Raw genomic sequence first — 14,201 nt, forward strand, 5'->3', positions numbered from 1 at the left:
ATTGTACTATAACTTGAAATTGGAAATGGTGAGAATTCTATGCTAACACCATTTAACATTGGGATTTTACTTTATTGGGGAAGACTTTTAATGATTGCTTCTATTTCACTATGGGTCTGTTTCACTAGGTCTAATCAAATTATTTATCTGTGAAGCTCATGTCACATCTCTAAATATAAACCTAAGGGATCACTAAACCTATTTATTCTTCCTGAAGATGTAGCCACATTAGATTATAAATTTTCTGTTTTTATTATTTGTTTATTTGCCTCAGCCTATAGGTAATCTGTGGTTAAATCTAGAGTGTTAGGTCATTCAGGGCCCAGAGCTGTCCCTAATAACTCCAAAAACAATTTGGCTCTTATTATAAACATTTTTTGAAACATCTTTATCTTTTTTTGTGAGTATCATTAAGGATAAAAGTGTATCATCTTGGAACACACATTGTTCTTACATGCTTGCGTACGTGCACATGTTTATATTCAAGTGCACAGAAGAAACCACTTCACTTAGAAGTATGTCTTCTAAAAGTATTTGTGTGAAAAAATGTCAGTATTATAATCAACTGTTTCTATCTATCATGGAGCAAAATAAGGTGTAAAATATTACAACATGTATTGCACTGCAGAGAAGAGAGAAAATATTTTTAATGGAAAACATATTTTATTGATAAACTACTGCTATCATGCAGAGTAACCTTTGATTTATCAGGAAAACCTTCTGGAGTTGGGGGTGGAAACAAATATTTTTTTTTTTTATAATCTATTAGATTCCAGAATGAAAAGAAAGTTCAGATTTTGAATTCATTCTGAGGATTTAAGATGGATTTTAGTCCCATTTACGTAAAATCCAATTTGGAAGAAGAGTTTCCAGGTATAACACAGTTCTGTGTTTACAATAAAACATATTTCAGAATCACTTCTTTCATGAAGATGGTTCTTTCAATACGCAACCTGTGTTATCTTAAGGGCCCAGGGGGGGATCTGATGTGGTCTCAGACACAGATTTAGACAGAGCTCAGTCAAACTATTAACTACTTAACAATCTTGTCTGTGGGAAATGGATGTGTTTGCCCAAGAAATAGCACAAATGTCACCTACGCTATGAACCACCACCTCTCTTGCCAGCCTTTTTGTGGAAAACAAGTTCTACATATATTTCATTAAAGAGACAACCTTGTGTGTTTAACAATCATGGTCCCTATTGCAAATCAGTATTGGTGAAGATCTCTGTACTACCAACATATGACTAGTAGAAAAAGCCCTTATTAAGGTACTGCAGTGACAACATCTGTATAGATAAGAGCAAAGACAAAACTTGAATGTAAATTTCCTTGAAATTGGGGAATTATTTATTTCCAGTGGCAATTGGAGACTGAGGATGGAGGATAATGCATTATATTCCAATGCACCTACATAGAGAGCATGAGATAAAAAAGCAATGTTAAAAGGCAAAGTGGCAGTATGGTAAAACTGACAATTTTGAAATTTACAAATAAACAATACATCCAAATTGTTAATTTAAGGTAAATATATGTGTATTAGTAAATGGGTATGTTAGAAGGCTTAATTTTCATTACTTCACCTTTTCTTAAGCTTCTAAAAGATAAATCATTGCTATATATTCTATTGTTTCATTTTAATAATTGATGCTCACATCAAGACCTAGGGAATGTTGTTATATAAACTTCCTTACTTCCATGCCTTCTAGAGATTTTGTTCAGTCTTATTTCCAAGTCCGTTTTACTTCCCCTGCAAGGATACTCTTTTATTTTTATATTTTTGCATGCTTTCCTGCTTTATTGGAGACTACTATACTCTAAACTGTGATATTTTTAAAATATGATTTTCATTGAAATAGAATAATCTCACTCCCTGCTCCATTTCTCTGTTCAGTCCCTCTTAGATATCCTTCCTTGAACCTCTCCTATGCACCCTTCTCAGGTCACTAGCCCTTTCTTTGTTTTTTATTAATGCATTCACATAAAAAGTGACATTGATAACATTTATACATAGTAAAACTCCATTCAACAAAGTTCTCTCTGAAGAATAATTTGGACATGTATCCTTATGGAGAAAATAATGTTTCAATAATACACATTCATGAGTCCTATTTATATTTTAAAAAAATGACCATTATAAGTAGAAAACAGGAAGAATAAAAATTGTTTGAAGATCAAACTCCTGTTACCATGGTAACTAGCTTTACCAGATGTAATCTAAGGTTTGTATATACTTATGATACTGATTTTTAAGGCAATTTTCCTTTAAATAAAATATGTACATAATAAACTAATGGAAAAGTAGAAGTTATATTTCTTTTTCATTACTGTGTTCTAGAAAACTAAAAATATTTATATTAACTATCATACAAACAAAACAAGTAATATCAGATGTTACTATGAGGCTTTTTTTAGTGGTACAGATGTTTTGGTGAATACATTCTGAAAGTATTCACTATAGGGAATAACAGCAATAATATTAGAAATTATTAATGATAATATATATTTTTTTTATTTTTCTAATATGATTATACATTATAAAGAGCCATTAAACCCTGGGGAAAAATAAACACTTAAAACAGCAATTATCTTTATTAATTTTAATAATGAGGTCATACTACTTTGTAATTCTGTAATCTTCAAGAAACAACATAAAAATTAATTCAAATATAATACTAGAAAATTTCTGAGACTAAGCATAGGAGACAATGAAAAACAAGAGGTGAGTCTGTCAAAATATTTTGAGCTGTATTTACAGATTTTAGTGTTCAGGTACAATTGCAAGACAACTCATTATTCTAAAATACACTTGTCATTAGTGAGAATAAAATTTAAAAAAAAAACTAGGAAATACATCATTTTTCCACATATTCTTCTATTGTTTTAAAATTTTAGTTTTACTTACTGGAATCACAATTATGCACTCCATATAGATTTTAATAACAGCTGTGAAAATTCATCTGCTCATTTTTTAGGAGCAGAAACTTTTGTAAGAGCATGCAAGTTCATGCAGTTAATCTGTGATAAATACTTTGGCATATGTTAGAAATTCTAAAAGAATAATTTATATCAGATACAACAGCTGCTTAAGAAAGCAGACGTGCTAATCAAATTTCATTTACTCTTTATGTGCTCATTTGTCAGGATGGCAATAGAACGAACACCAACCTACTGTGTGGGTATGCCACCATCTGCACATAAAAAATTTAAATAAATAAAAATACCAATTCTTGGCCCAAATTCAAATATACTACTTTGAGTTTTATCCCTGAATACATTCTGGCATAAAAACACACAGTCAAGTAGATTTTTACTCATGGAGGCATTTGAAAGAAATGGATTTCTTAAGCATTAATAATGTGTTAGGTCCATATATAAATTTTTCCTTTCTTAATAATGAGTTTCAGAGTTTAATGCTATTATATATTTGCAGCAAAAAATTTTATTTTTTTAATAAAATATAGTGATAGTGAACTAATATGTGTTTTGAGATGCTCAAAGACAGCAACTGTTTACATATTGAAAATTAGTCAGGGAAATATTAACTCATGCTAATAGGTACCCAACAATTACTTTTAAATAAAATGTATACCCTAAACTTTGAAAATACAATCATCATTGAAAGATTCCCTTTGGCATAATGGCTTTTTAAAACACAATTTGTTTCTACTGCACAATTAATGAATTATAATTTGCTGATGATTGATGCACCAGCATGGGCCATGAATTTCCATGTAAAGCCAAAGAAAATATTTTAAAAAGAAAGACTTCTAGACCCACAAAAATGGGAGCCAAGCAAAGCTTTAGGGTAACAGCATTTTTTCATATAGGCTCTCTTTCCAAGGGAGGTACACTAAAAATGGCATGGCTTCTTTAAAAAAAAGAGGTTTTCTGGTTCACCAGCACTAACAACTCTGACTCTTTTGCGAGGTCCTGCTACAATGGAGCATTTAAATGGGGTTTGTGTACAGAATGCTATGACTAGATTCAGTGGCACCATAGACCTGCTGTTATGCCTGAAAATGGGGCTGTGAGCATGACTCGTGCTAAATAGATTTTTTACCCCACCGTTTTCAACTGGGCAAAGCCAAAAGGCAAAACAGCCTTCGTCTTAGTAAAGATGCTTAGCCACTTAATATTTTAAGAAGTACTCCTGGACAGAAAAGGAATTTCAGATACACGATAGAACAGATTCAGACATAAAAGACTTCTAAACAAGTCGCAGTTCTTTTAAAAAATATGCTTAGGCTTGGGAGAGAGGAAAAAAAGAGTAAAGAGACAGTAAATGCAATATAAAGGAATACATATAGTTATAGATAAAAATACATATAGTCAAAGATAAAAAAATATTGAGCTTGTAGAAAAAGTAACAGAGTAAGAAAAAAAGCCGTATAAGATGAAATATATATAGAGAGAGTTTGGATTATGAATATTATTGTATTCTTTTTGAATTTTTTGACTGTGGAAAAGCTAAGTAGAGAGAGACATTTCATTGTATGAACTGCTAAGCTAAACCAACATATACGTTTTAGAGGCATTTTGGTTTCAGAATTTGGGTCTGAGGATATGCTACTTTGGAAAAGAGATTCTTCTTTTGTTTTCTTAGAAGATGGGAACCTATGGCTTTCTTCTAAACTAAAATGGTTTAATGGGCCAAGTCCCCCTTAAAGGTCACCCCAAAAATTATTTTATCCAATAAATAGCAGGAAGCAATTTGGAAAAAAAAAAAAACTATGCCCAAGTTCCCAAATATTGTTTACAAATGTTGGTTTACATTTAAAGGGGGGTATGTTGTAGAGATTTGCATTGGTATGAATCTTGGTTTATTGATATGTATATTTCTGCTCTTCATTAAGGTATTATGTTTGTGCAACTCATTTAAAGTGTAATGTGGTTTTAATAGATAATCATCTATAATTGCCAAGCCTGTAGACATGTTGAGATATATATATATGTATATATATACATATATATATATTTCAGTTAGATAGGTATTCTTCAAATCTTTCAGAGACCTTCAGAATATGGTAATTAAAATGTCTTAAGAACTAAAACCTTTTTATGACAATGAGACACACAGCCACGTGGTGATACACAAATGAATAGAAATGGTTGACAAAGATATATAAGAGCTAGAAATATGCTAAAGTGATTGGCCAAGCAGTGATTTGAATAATCTAGTTTTCTGTGTGATTATTTCAGGTCTGGGCAGCAGGGAATGAACAAACAGCCTTTCCCTAACACTAATGAACAGATTATTTTCCTTTGGCATGTTAAAAGGGAAAAATCTACAATACTTAGTTATTATTAAATATTCTCTCTTCCAGTCATGTGTAGTCCTTTGTAAACAAAATATTGGGAAATGTACACCATCTCTTCTGGGAAATTAATGTGGTGGAAGGTTGTATTTTATCTCATGAACTCTTCACAACATGAATTTTTCGATTAAAAAAATTTAAAAATACTATCATTGATGGATAGAAATGAGCCAGTCAGATACAATACTTTTCTTTTTATGGAAATAAAAATTTGTTGATGCAATAAAGAAATTTTCTAATCTCAGACTAACTTGATTCATGTTGCCTAGGGCAATGTAAAGGGAATTAAAATATATTTCAATGGAAAAATAATTGTTATAGACATTTATTTTATCCCTAGACCTTCTTGACATGAAAAAACATGGTTTTTATATAAATAACACTAATTTACACATTCTACAAGTCATAACTTAAAAATGTTTTTAGCATTTGAAGTATCTATGAAAGGCAAATTTAAGCTTTTCATCAAAGCTGTCAAAGTCATTAAACAAAAAGAGAGGTTTTCAATGCCACAGATAAAAACAACCTCAGAAATCAAGATAAAAAAGAAGGACCAAATATAATCTTATCCTGGATAAGTTTCTTGGAAAGGAAAAGAATATATCAGATGCAACAGAGAAAATATAAATAAATCAGAACCTTTAATAAGAGATGTTTAATCAATTTCTTATTAATTATAACGAATAGTTTCTTTGATATAAAATAGTAATAATTGAACAGAATTGACCAAAAGGTAAAATTTCAAATACTATGTATTGTATTTTGGGAAAGGCAGTAAATATTTTTGATGGATGGAACCTACTCTTGGAGGAAAGACAAATGGATTAACAATAGCAACAGATAAAATATTGTTGGAGAAAACATAAAAAACAGGGCCACACAAAAAGGTGATGATTATAAAGAATTTATTAGAATGATTCTCTAGTTCTCTTAGTAGGATTATATTCATATTTCTGATTATCAATATGATGTACACAGAAAGATGAACAGGTTTTTGGAAACAGTCCTTAAATAATACCCATGATGAAGTTTCTCTGTAGGCAATTGGTTATTCATTAAAAAACCCGGAGGAGAGCTTATGTTGGAGAGTATGTGATGTAAAGGGAACTCTGCTCTACTGCTGGCAGGAGTGCAGTCTTATACAGCCACTTGAAATCAATATGGCAATTTCTCAGAAAACTGACAATCTACCTCAAGACCCATCATGACCACTCTTCAGCATATACCCAAATGATACGTAATCATACCACAAAGAAACCTATTCAGCAAAGTTCAGAGCAGCATTGTTTCTATTTCTAATAGCCAGAACTGGAAACAACCTAATGATGAAGGAAGAAGGAGAAAGTGAGAGAGGATTAATTGGGGTTGGTATGTTATTATGTAAAATGTCTAACAATTTAAAAAAAATCAGTTCTGGCTCCTTAGTATATTCTTTTAGTTAGTGACTTTCATTGGGAAATTGAACACATTAATATTAAGATTTATTCTTGAATGATCTGTATTTATTCCTGTCATTTTCCTGATTTTTTTGATGTTTTCTCAGATCTCTTTTAATTACTGGACCAGACATTGTATTTATAATCTGTGACCTCTAGGGTATCTGTACCCTCTTCAGACCAAAATATTACTATCAATATCTTGATTAATGTTGACTTGACAGTCATAAGTCCTTTAAATGACGATGTCTTGGAAAGATTTTATTTATCTTTTAATTTTAATATATTATTTGGTATATTACTCTGGGTTAACAGGTTTGGTCTTTCTAACAGATCATAACTTAAAAGGACGGAAAAGCATTCCAAGCAAAAAGAACTACAAAATAAGAATATTTACAGATTCTAATACTTGGCAAAATTGACTTAAAACTATAAGTAATCAGAAGATATATGGGATATTATTTTATATTAATTAAAAAAGCTATACATAAAATAAGTACAAAAATTACTGCTCTTTACTATTGCAAAGAAATCGAGACTAAATAAATATAAATAGGTGAATGATAAAAAAGTCAAACATATACTCAATGAAATACGATCCAAATGTAAAAAAATGCAAGTATGTAATTTAAGGACAAATGGATGAAATTTGAAATAATCAGGCTACTAAATTATTATTATTCCAATACTAAAAGAAATTTCACCATCTTTTCTGTTATATGTGGATGGTTGCTTTGACTTTTAGAAATGTATTTATAAAGTAAAACAGCATACTATAAGGTTATATTATAGGTTAAATACACACACACACACACACACACACACACACACACACAGATTATAAGGAAAGAGAACCTGAACGCAGCTGGTATGACTGGCAAATTGACAAAAATAGAACAGAAAGTTTTCTAGTGGAAATTAGGGAAGGAAAGGGGATGTGGGGAAGACTAACACTGAAGACACTTTGAAAATTCAACATTGGGAGCTATTACCATAGAAACTCCTCAAAATAAATACATAATCATATATAAAAGATACTCAAATGAAGTTACCTTATAACAATGGTAAATTTTCTGTCCCAGATACTACAAGCTACCAAATAAAACAGTCCAGTATCAAGTACAGAATACTGCTTGTTCAGCTGATGGTCTGTGCATAGATTAGATTTCTATAGCTCTGATAAAATACTGTGATCAGAAGTAAATTGGCAATGAAAGGAAGACATGGCAGGTTATCAATGAAACAATGTGGAAGCTGGAACCGAAAGCAGAAGTCATGGAAGCTTATTGACTCTCTCTGTGTGACTTGCTCAGTTTGCTTTCTAATACAACCAGGGCCACCTGACCCGGAGCAGCACTACCCAGAGTGGGCTATGTCCCACCACTTCAGTCATCAATGAAGAAAATGCTCCACAGTCTCAACCTATGCACTAATCTTATGAGTTCTTTTCCTCAGTTGAAGTTCCTTCTTCTCAGATGACCTCACTTTATATTGAATTGACAAATATACTAGCCAGAGCAGTAGGTTCCATAGCCGCTCAAAATATTACATAATATTGTCATTGGTTTTGATTACCTTCTAGGCTCCACTGCTAAGGATACCATTTACTTATGCCATAGGACATGGAGGCATGAAGCTGGTTTTCGCTTGGAAGCTCCATACATATTAGTTAACTTTCATGTTGTTGGAAAATTCTATGCATTTAATTTGGAAATAAAATAATCAACAGTTTTGTCCCAATATAATCACTTCCATCTAGTATAAGAAATTGCCTGGCAAGATATGACCACTGGTACAATAACAAGCACGAATGTTATGGAATTAACCAAAAAAATTCTGATTGTACTTAAGGCATATTTCACAAATGGAGCTCATACCTTTTACTATTAACAAGGTCAAAGTTTCTTTGCTTCCTGAGTTATAGGGGGAATGATAACATTACTTCTTTTCTGAAGAAAAGTAATTATTTAACTTGTAATTTCTTACCTTCACACCTATAAATATATTTCTCAACTGTCATCAGTAAAACATCTTTGTGCAGTAGATGGCAATTAATAAAGAGATTCGTGTCTGGCCACCATGTACAAACTAAAATATTGCAGAATGCTCAGTTATAAATGAGACATTTATATTATGTCCCAACCCCTTCTCAAGTCTTAGATGTACTTTTAGAAGATGTGGGTAAAGAAATTGAAAGATCTAGATGCATTACACCTTTCCAGAGAAAAGTTATTTTCTAGGTAGAACAAGTCCATTATATGTATAAAGTCAGAGAGGCTATGATTATCTGCTCAAGATTTGTGCAAGATAAAACCAGTCAAAGTCCAAGAATGAATGAGAAATGTGTTTATAAGTCTAACTTCTATCTGAAAATCATCTAGTGATTGATGGTATATGGCAGAGTGATTCAGTCTTCTTTAGAGATGTGGTTTTGGAAAGATTACACATGATTCATAAAATGTTCCAACATCCTTGCCAATAAAAATTCCAGGTGAACTCAATGGGTTTAAAAGTAAAACACATGACTTTTGGAAGGAAGGGCAATGGAGCAGGGGATTTTGAAGGGTGTGGTTGGGATCTGAATGTAATAAGAATACATTATATACCTATATTAAAATTTCAAACAACAAAATGAATTTATAAAATTAAGCTGTTGACAAGGTTGTGGATGGAAGAATTTATTTCATGACTCTCAATATTTTAAAGTAGTTTCTTTAATAGTAAAAAAGACTATCAGAGAAAACTGTTTCCTAAAGCCAAAGTGTAGAATACCTATAAAATATAAAAATTAAGTAACATTAAAAGAAAAACATTATATAATGAATTGAAATAAACAATATTCATAAAGAACATATAGTAGTTAGTAGCAAAAAATTCAACTACCACAAAATCCATGTAGAAAAGGGAGCCAACACAAAAAATCTTTACCTGTGGTTCTGAGATTTAAAATACTGAAAATTGTGTGAAACAAATATCAATTTTAGAATCATGAATATAACAGGCTCTAAATTATCTAGGTTCTGGAACAAACATTTAGACCAATAGTTTCTAACCTTCCTAATGCTGTGAGCCTTTAATAGAGATCCTTATGTTGTGGGGCCTCAATCATAAAACTATTTCCTGGCTACTTCATAACTGTCATTTTGCTACTGTTATGAATCATAATATAAATACCCTTGTGAAAAGGTCGCTTAAACTCCAAAGGGGCTGTGGCCCACAGGTTGAGATTTGCTGATTCAGAGGCATGAAAATTAGGCTACATGTAAACCAATGTGACTGATGAATAGGTAAAATGAAGCCTAGATCCAGAAGATCCCAAAATATCCCAGATCAATGGTTAAAAACAAGAAAAAATGTTTTGTTGCATAATGAAGACAGAATATATATATTCCCCTGGCAAAGAGTACTAGAACACAGTATTCCAGATGGAAGTAATATGTTTGACTAAAAAAGGATTTTCAATAAAGTCAGAAGTGTTCAGCTTAGTTCTTTGGCTTTGAATATTTTATGCACTGTCAAACCCATAGTATTCATTCATCACCAGGAGTGATTTTAATATGTTAAATAAGAATTTACAAACAGAACAAAAATGTACTTGAGTGTATAATTCAGATGATAATAAATTATCTTGTCCACTAGTTGTCTGATATAATTTCACTCCAAGGAATGGAAAATAGGAAGCAATCTAAATGATTTTACATAGCAACCTTTTGAATAAAAATTACATTAGTTAAGTGAATTATTGTTTCTCACAGTACTGGGTGTTGACAACAATGGGAATTCTCAAATTCAGTACTGAAAAAATGATAGATATTAGAAGGTTGATTTCTTAATAGAGAAATGAATGAAACCAAATAGGCAAAAGGAGGCTAGAATATCATGTAGCACTGAATTAGAGTTGGAGATATTAGTAGGACTCAGGTTTAACAGATAAGAAGGGATATATTTAGAAGGGATAAATGTTGTAATATGAGCGGCGGGGCTGTGTCCCGCCACCCGGCTAGCTTTACCAGAAATAATTACATGGAAACTGTATTCTTTTAAACACTGCCTGGCCCATAAGTTCCAGCCTCTTATTGGCTAGCTTTTACATATTGATCTAATCCATTTCTAATAATCTGTGTAGCCCACGAGGTGGCTTACCCAGGAAGATCTTAACCTGTGTCTGTCTGGAGTGGGAGAATCATGGAGACTCTGACTAGGCTTCTTTCTCCCAGCATTCTGTTCTGTCTACTTCGCCTACCTAATTTTCTGTCCTATTAACCAAGGAGTTACTAAACTCTTAGGAGTTAAATTTCAGTTCTTCACTGTGGAACATATTAATATCTCATGCTCAAATCATGATAAAAGAAGAAAATAGAAAACTGTAGTGGAGGAATATGGCAGAAAATATGTTAGTAAAAATATCAAGCTCACCTATGTTATATAAGATAGATACATTGAATCCTGTACCACTAGCTGATTTTACCCAGTGCTGCAACACTTCAGGCAAGTAACAGTATTATTTCTCCATGGAAATTTGAATCACAGCATCCTTTCCTCAAGGAGGCACAGTTCCTTTTGGTAGACAATTAATGTTTCAAAATATATATGCACTAGTAGTGTTATAACTTCCAGGTAAAAACAGAAGTGTAGAAATTAGCTTGATTTGGGAAATAACCAGGATAGCTAGAGGGTAAAACAATTATATTTTATTTATTAAAAGGGGAAAACTCAGAAAACAAGAATGAGAAGTCAAAGCTCAACTGTACCCTGTGGGAATCACATAGAGGGCACCTGGGCTGTGGACCTGTTTTTCTCCTGGTCCCAGAAAGCCACACCTTAACTTGAATTCACCTCTTAAAGATAATAAAAATAAGACTAACAAAGATTCCCCATCACAGAAGCAGTTAGTAGTATATTTAAGGTCTAAACTACACATATTCACATCAGTAATCTACAGATGTACCTATGTATGTATGTATCCATCTATATATGTATCCATTTATATATGTATCCATCTATATCATCTATCTAATACTTGCCTGTATATATTTATCATCTACATTTACATATGCTTATCAATTGAAATTCTATTAGATCATTCTCCTCTAGTGATTGTGAAAAAAAGGTTCATAATGTAGATAAGTAATATTTATAAAACAAATGGAATGAATATTCACAAAGATGATCATAAAGATCAAAAATATTGATGTATTATCATGTTACATGAACACAAAGAGGCATAATGATTTAAGGCAAAATGATATTCTGTACCTACTTGGAAAAGGAAAATTTTCATATTGAAGAGTACTGATTATTCAAAATCTGGAGTTAAATAGAAAGTAGGACATTATCACTGCTAATTTTGGGCTTATATATGCACTATAATAATGTCTTCAGAAAATAAAGGCATCTGCTCTTGAAATTTGATTTTCTGTTTTGATAGCCCTTCTATAAATATAAATGAATTTTAGAACAAAATCTTTATTTAGTGCAGAGAGAATCATCTTTTCATATCTTATAACAGTTTTCTTCCAATGCATTCCATATTCTATATATCATAAGATGTGAAAGGTGCTTTTGAGTGGAGCAAAAAGATAAGCTAAAAGAATTTATCTTAAAAAAAACACATTAGTTTTTATTTCTTTGTCAAAAATCAGGTGTTTGTAGGTATGTGGGTTGATATCCAGGTCTTTGATTCAATTCCATTGGTCCTCCTGTCTGTTTTTATGCCAATACCCAGCTGTTTTCAGTACTGTAGCTCTGTAGTAGAGTTAGATGTCAGGGACTGTGGTGCCTCCAAAAGTTCCTTTATTGTACAGGATTTTTTTTGGCTACCCTTGGGTTTTTACTTTTCCATATGAAGTAGAGTATTGTTCTTTTGATGAATGTAAAAATTTTTTCTGGGACTTTGATAGGCATTGCATTACATCTGTAGATTGCTTTTGGTAAGATTGCCAAATGGAAAAAAGAAAGCTTATTCAACAAATGGTACTGGCATAACTGGATATCAACGTGTAGATAAATTAAAATAGATCCATATCTTTCACCATGCACAAAACTCAAATCCAAATGGATTAAAGACATCAACATAAAACCAACCACACTGAAACCCATAGAAAAGAAAGTAGAAATTACACTTGAATGCATTAGCACCAAAGACCCCTTCCTAAATACAACCGCAGTAGCACAGACACTGAGAGAAACAATTAATAAGGGGACCTCCTGAAACTAAGATGCTTCTGTAAAGCAAAAAAACCCACTCAAAGAAAAAAAAATCAGCAGCCTACACAATGTGAAAAGAACTTCATCAACCCCTCATTGGACAGAGTACTGATCTCCAAAACATGCAAAAAAACTCAAAAAACTAGTCATCAAAATTCTTAATGATCCAGTGAAAAATATGGTACAGACCTAGACAGAGAACTCTGAACAGATGAATCTTACATTACTGAAAGACACTTAAGAAAATGTTCAACATCGTCAGCCATTAGAGAAATGCAAATCAAAACAATTCTGTAATTCTTTCACCTGCCAGAATGACTAAAATCAAAAACACTGATAACAACTTATGCTGGAGAGGTGGTGGGGTGAAAGGAACATTCCTGCATTGCTGGAGGGAGTGTAAACTGGTACAGCCCCTTTAGATATCAGTAGGATGATTTTTCAGAAAATTAAGAAACAACCTACCTCAAGACCCAGCAGTATAACTTTTTGGTATATAGCCAAAGGATGCTCAATCATACCACAAGGACATGTGCTCAAATATGTTCTTAGCAGAACCTAGAAACAGCCTAAATGCCCCTCAAGCAAAGAATGGATAATGAAAATGTGGTACATTTACACAATGGAATACTACAAGTAAAAAAAAATAGTGGCATCCTGAAATTTGCAGGCAAATGGATGGATCTAGTAAACATCATATTGAGTGAGGGAACCCAGACCTAGAAAGACAAATATAGTATGTACTCACTCATAAGTAGCTTTTAGACATAAACTAAAGAAAAACTAACCTACAATTCACAATCCCAGAGAACCTAGACAACAATGAGGACCCTAAGAGAGAGATACATGGATCTAATCTACATGGGAAGTTGAAAAAGACACCATCTCCAGAGTAAATTGGGAGCATAGTTATCATGGGATGGAGTAGAACAGGAGGCCTCAGGAAGGGAGAAGAGAATAGAAAAATATATAGGTCAATAAGAACAATCAAAAATTAGTTTTATTTTATTTAAAAAATAAGGTTTGAAATAACATTTAATGTTGTTTTCATTTGCAATGGATTTTATTATTGACATACATGTTGTAGGTAAGTTCTTTGACTAGGAAAATAGAAGGCCTTTCCTAAATTTATACACTTGAGATATATACACATATTTATATATATATATGAATGTGCATTCCTATTGTCTTACATATTGAGAAGGTAGCTGTAGAGATCTGTTCTTGTGAAAACCAGGA

The sequence above is a fragment of the Microtus ochrogaster genome, linkage group LG3, assembly GCF_000317375.1.
Source record: "Microtus ochrogaster isolate Prairie Vole_2 linkage group LG3, MicOch1.0, whole genome shotgun sequence".
NCBI lineage: Eukaryota > Metazoa > Chordata > Mammalia > Rodentia > Cricetidae > Microtus > Microtus ochrogaster.